This window comes from Corylus avellana, chromosome ca4 (assembly GCF_901000735.1).
Source record: "Corylus avellana chromosome ca4, CavTom2PMs-1.0".
NCBI classification, from domain to species: Eukaryota; Viridiplantae; Streptophyta; class Magnoliopsida; order Fagales; family Betulaceae; genus Corylus; species Corylus avellana.
Window position 1 is genome coordinate 6,426,934 of NC_081544.1, and position 6,117 is coordinate 6,433,050.

Consider the following 6,117-nt stretch of genomic DNA (forward strand, 5'->3'; position numbering starts at 1 on the left):
GGAATGAGCCAAAACACAAGACATATATTAGAAAAGAGTTTGTAAGTACATTCACGAGCACGAGACCTTTGAATCTAACTGTAATCAAACATCTCTAATGAATCGGTAGTCATTGATTCAACTTGCGGTAAATAAGTTTTGTGGTTACTTAGCCCAAGTTGAATCAAGACATGCACCATAACAGTTTGATTGTCTAAGCAAGACAATGTATGTTCTAATTATGGCTTTCCATCAATTTTTTTAGACTATGTTCTATTTATTCAAAAGATTCTAATTGGTTGTATTTGTTAATCTTTCAGATTAGCCAAGCAGATCGAACTCATGTATTGAGAATTCTAAAAAACATTTCGCTTTGACAATGTTGAAATGTGTTGAGGTTTCATCCAAAATGGGTGGCTCATATGAAAATTGCAAACTGAAGAAAAAATCAGTTGTGACATCTTGTACTAATACTCTAGATTCGATAAATCTTGGGGAAGACAAGGCCTCACACAGAACTTGTGACCTATTCCAAAAAGCGGAAAAGGACAGATGAAAGAGAGAAGAAAAAACAAATCTGAATGTTGTTCTGATACTGAATAAGATGAAGGAAAATAAGAAGAAGAAAAGAAATTTGTTTGAGGAAGCACCTAATCAGGACATAGATTTTCGTCTTAAGCAAGAGGGACTAGCTAGTGCGCCTTGAGGAAGAAACGCTTTAGTTCGAACATGCGAGAGAGGAAGAAAGACTTATGATGATGGATACAAATGGCATGTCTCAAATGCAACAAGAATATCATCATCAACACAAATTGGCAATTGTTTGAAGGTCAGAATTATGGCAATAATATTATTAATTAACATTTTGCACTTTGTTGTTAGCTTATTGTCTTTTCTGCTTTGTATATGTTCAAAATGGTAAAGAATTACCAAAAATAGGTTGTTTGTTTATTAGCTTTGCACTATCTGAACTTTTTGGACCAGTTTGAAATATATCTCGAGTTATGCTCAAGATCAAGGAGCTGAACTTGTTTTTGTAAGATAGAATGCAATTGTTTCCTTTTTTTCTTTTTGGAAAATGAATTCGAAAATTAGTTTCTCATAGTGTTTACCAAGGAATCATACGTATAGCCATCAGCTTTTGCTCCATAATCCATAACGTTAAATTCATTTTGAGACGCACTGGCAACAATACTTTGTAGGAGTAATGTTATACATACTCTCACTTTTTTACACCTATTTTTTCGAACTATAGGTGACTTTTAAAATTACTATTAGATTAAAATCTAATAAAAATTCATCTTATATTCAATGGTGGTTTTAAAAGCCACCTATGAGTGTGGAGTGTAGAGAAGTGGGAGTAGTATCGGTACTAAAAGCAGACATGTAGCAAATGATTCCTGCGTACACGACAAGTATAAACTAAGTACCATATATGTATGGTACCATATTGTATGTGGATTTTTTTTGGAATATATGTGTAGTGCCATAGGAATTGTATACTGTGCAATGCATTAGTTAGTAATCACTACAAGAAATTAGGTCTTTAGGGGCGACTTTAAGTCGCCCCTAAAGACCCTAAAGTGGACGCTGTTGGCAACAGCGTCCACTTTTCGACCCTAAAGGTGTCGACCCTAATAGTCCGACCCTAATGGTCAAATGTCTGATTATCAGGGTCCACTTAAAAGTCGACCCTAATGATCACTTTTAGCGTCCACTTTATCGCCCCTAAAAGTCGCAATGTTTGGACCCTAAAGATGATGTAAACGGAAGCGAAAGTCGACCCTAATAGTCAAGCAATAGCGTCCACTTTTAGTTAACCATTAGGGTCGACTTTATGGACCCTAATGGCCCTTTTAAAAAAATAATAATAATAACTATTAGCGTCCAAATCAAAGTGGACGCTGATAGTTAAACCATTAGCGTCCACTTTTGTGGACGCTAATGGTCCTAAAAAATTAAAAAAAAAAACTAACTATCAGCGTCCACTTAGAGTCGACCCTAATGATGACTTTTAGCGTCCACTTTATCGACCCTAAAAGATGCATGTGTTTGACTCTAAAGATGATGTACACAAAAGAATTAGTCGACGCTAATGGTCCCAAAATATTAAAAAAAAAATTGACTATCAGCCTGATAGTTGACCATTAGGGTCGACATTTGTCGACCCTAATGGTCCTAAAAAATCAAAAAAAAAAAAAATGCGATCGATCGCACTTGGAGTGAGATTGATCGCAGAATCAATAGGTTTTCGGAAATTTGCGATCGATCGCACTTGGAGTGCGATCGATCGTAGCATCAGTAGGTTTTCGAAATTTTGGGATCGATCGCACTTGGATTGCGATCGATCGCAACATCAGTAGGTTTTCGGAAATTTGCGATCGATCGCACTCCAAGTGCGATCGATCGCAGCATCAGTAGGTTTTCTAATGATTTCCAGTTCAAGTGAAGAACAATTCACACAAATATATAACATCAAAAGTCAGTTCTAGTCTTAGCAAAAAGAGTCACTAATAGAGTAAGATCTTGAAGGCTTAAAATATATCATATTTGTAACTCTGACAAATGACAACTAAAAGGCCAAACTGCAGTCCATTCTTATCCATGCAACACATATCAATTGATGTTAAAAATTAGACTTTTAGTCAGCTCATTATTTATCAACCCACTTAACTTGTCTCAAGAGTTATGGAGAGATGAAGACCACATGAAATTAGTCAAAATACAACCACCAACCTCTTGTTGAATGTGGACACCGAAATCTCCAAATACAATGTTCCCAGACGCATCTTTAGCATTAGTTTTATGAATAAAATTCTGCATCAAAAAACAATAACATACTGAATTTTACTCTTCATCTTGGGGAAAATTATAATGAAGAAGTTATAAGATCTATGCAATGCAATGAAATGAACACAGGCAGTTTTTCACAGTATTTCATGAAGCCAAAAAAGAACTGCACAATTTAAATCACCTGATCAATTAATAGTATTCAACCCAAAAGCGAAAATATGAATTCCTTACGTAACTCACCTGCCGTGCTCCCTCTGCGACACAAATAACAGCCGAACCCTTTGTCTCAATCAGGTATTTCAGATGACTCAAAACACCATGAGGCCCGTGCAAATTAAAAGATACCTTAGATGTGCATATCAGTAGAATCAGTAACAGCTCACAAAGATAACTATCCAATTAATTGCTAGTAATAAGTACCTCATGAATCAAACATATGTCAATTTGTCCACTAGCTAGGGATGCATGCATAGCTATATATCTACTGCTACGGCCCATCAATTTCACAATGCCAACACCATGATAAGCAGTGTGCGCCTAATAACAAGATTGAGGCCAAAAAAAAAAGTTCACTATGAAGAAACCAACACTAAAAGAATTCAGCAGGAAAACTTATCCGGAGAAACATAACTCCATGCATGGGCAAATAAAATGCACGTAGAGTACCTCTATAAGAAACATTGCATTTATGTTTAAGTACACAACAACATTGTTTGATGAATCAATTAATATATGAAATAATCAAACTAATCTAAATGCCCACAAGAAACATAACTCAAAATGACTAACCTCATCAAAATCATAAAAAATATGTGAAAACTGCCCCATTAACCAAACCTGCCAAGGGAGAAAACTATTAAATATATGTTTTACAATTCATGGGCAGCAAAATTCCAAAACCCAAAATAAAGTACTTATCTGCATTCTCTTCCTTGCCAATTCATCCTCATAAGCAATTTGAGTAATCTACCACAATGAACCAATATATAATATCAAAGACAATGAAAATGAAACCCAAAATGATAGAGAAAGAGATACTAAAAATGTGTTTCTTCATGAAATATATTAAAGCGAGAACCTGCTTGGGTGGTTTAACTTTCTTGTACTCTTGTCATCCTGCATACACTTAAAAATAAAATTTAGAAAGATATTATTACTCCCTTGCATTGTTTACTCAAAGTTCTTTAACCTTGATAACCATGTCAAGGGAGATTTACTAACTCAAAAGTTGTTGAACCAAAAATTTTGCGAATATCTTAATATAATATAAACCAAATAAAAAGTACCAACAAATATACATTACCAAACAGATCACGATCAACAAATAGTCAAATACACATTAGCAAATAGAAAGTACCAACAACTATCCAAATACATAGTATCAAAAAATATATCACAAATAGATGCTATCAAAGAGTACATCCTAAATAAAGTTATTCCAAAGCTCCCTCAATTGTTGGCTTCACTTGATGCACCTCCAAGCAAGCTCCCTCCAGACCTAAGAGAATAAAATTTCATATAATGATCAATAAGCTTTTTAACGATTACTTAGTATGTGTGTTTTTGTAAAATTAATGCATAGGTAGAGTTTCACTAACCCTCCAATACGTGACATTAAGAACTCAACAGTGGCTTTCAATTTGTTCGTTTCCTCAACGTTGGCTTGCAAATTCTCCCTGTACTGATGAAGTTCAATTCTAGTCTGTTGAAGCTCGCTTTGAGTATCTTCTTGTCTTTTCCTACACTCATCGTGGTTGTCGAAGTGGGTGAACGCTTGAGATGAAGTTCTTAAAGGGGTAGGAATAAGACCGCATCCCATTCCTCTAACGTGCCCAGCTCGTCGGCCCCCTAGTACTTGTGTGACTATTTCTTGCATTCGGTCATCCACACTTGTTCCCTCCACATTGCCTTCCTCTAAGGCCTCACTGGTTGTTAATTCTTGCATTTGAAGCTGCACAAGTCATAGTTGGCCTTAGTTTAACATATACTTCATGCAAGTTTACTATTCATGTTCTTCACTAATCAACTTAATGATCGGAGCGTAAACAATTACTTACATATAGACTTTTGCATTTGTCGTTCACAAACTGTTTATCCTTTTTTCTTGTATGGGTAACCTCATATAGTTCAACAGGATTAGGCTTCACTTTTGTTTCTTGTTCCTACACATAATACATATAATCAAAGTTTACACTAAATAACGTTACTTTCATTAAATTATGGTACGAGATACTTACCTTTTTGTAAATGACGTTGACAAATGAACAAGTCCCAGCTGTGTGATTGTTTCCAATTTGCTTCTGTTTAGGGTATTTCGTTCAGACTTTTTCTATGAAATTTGGAAAGAAAAAAAAAACACAATTATTCATAAAATGTCTTCAAGTGCATGCAAATTATATCAATTTGAATATTCTAATCAGTATAATAATATATATTTACCTTCCATTTACCGTCATCAAATGAGTCACATATTAGGTTCCACTGTTGAGGACCATACCCTGCTGGCACGTTTTCCCTCCCAATAGCCTTAGCCTTGGCAATCCCCTCATCATCGTCTTTATCAATGCCGTCAAAATATTTCTTGTAATGATCCCTATACAAGTTCGAACGAAGCCTAGCATATGCACGACCCAATTTATGTTCAACAGCTTTGATGTGCTCGTATCGTTCCATATTCAGTGCGAAGTTTGACTGAAACATAATAGATAAGAAAACAATGGTAAAAAATGTGTCACATTAATTTTCCATACGAAACATATTATTAAACATTACATTGATATTCATACCTGAACATGAAACAACAACTTGCTCTTTTCTTCAGCTGGGACCTTTTTCCATTCACCGTGATGGAGTTCGCACATGTTACGAATAATCTCCCCAATCTTGCTTGCAAACCATGATGCATTCTCGCCTACAGGTGCCCGGTGTCTATTTGGGATGTTTAGCACTACGGGACCATGCTTAAGTACATGGTCACTCAACTTCTTACACTTGGCCTTACCCCTTACACTTCTGACAGACGTGGTAGCTGTTATGCAAAACATGGTAACGTAGTAAGTTATATTTGGAAAAGTATATTGTCAAATGTCTATAACAAACCAAAATAATACAAAAATAACAGTTCATAAATATAAAATTCATGAACTTACAAGATGCAGTAGGGGCGGCTCCCTGTGAATCCAATCCTGCCACTGAGTGAATAGGATTATTAGACTCATGCGAAGGATGCCCATCCACTGACTCGAGGAGGAGGGGGGGCGAGGGCGACACATGCATATCTGTATCACCAAACCCAGAATTGAGAGTCGGACTCTCATGCTCGTCAATAAGGCCCCGGCCTTGACC

The 6,117-nt window shown here is 35.9% G+C and overlaps 1 long non-coding RNA gene across 1 annotated transcript; it reads right to left on the reverse strand.

Annotated features, from left to right (window-relative positions):
• Positions 1-4,459: 4,459 nt before the first annotated feature.
• Positions 4,460-5,048, reverse strand: LOC132176922 (uncharacterized). Its single transcript, XR_009439684.1, has 3 exons — positions 5,010-5,048; positions 4,830-4,934; positions 4,460-4,723 (listed from the first exon to the last, which is right to left on the reverse strand). It is a non-coding gene; the product is annotated as an uncharacterized LOC132176922 (long non-coding RNA).
• Between the last annotated feature and the right edge of the window lie 1,069 nt (positions 5,049-6,117).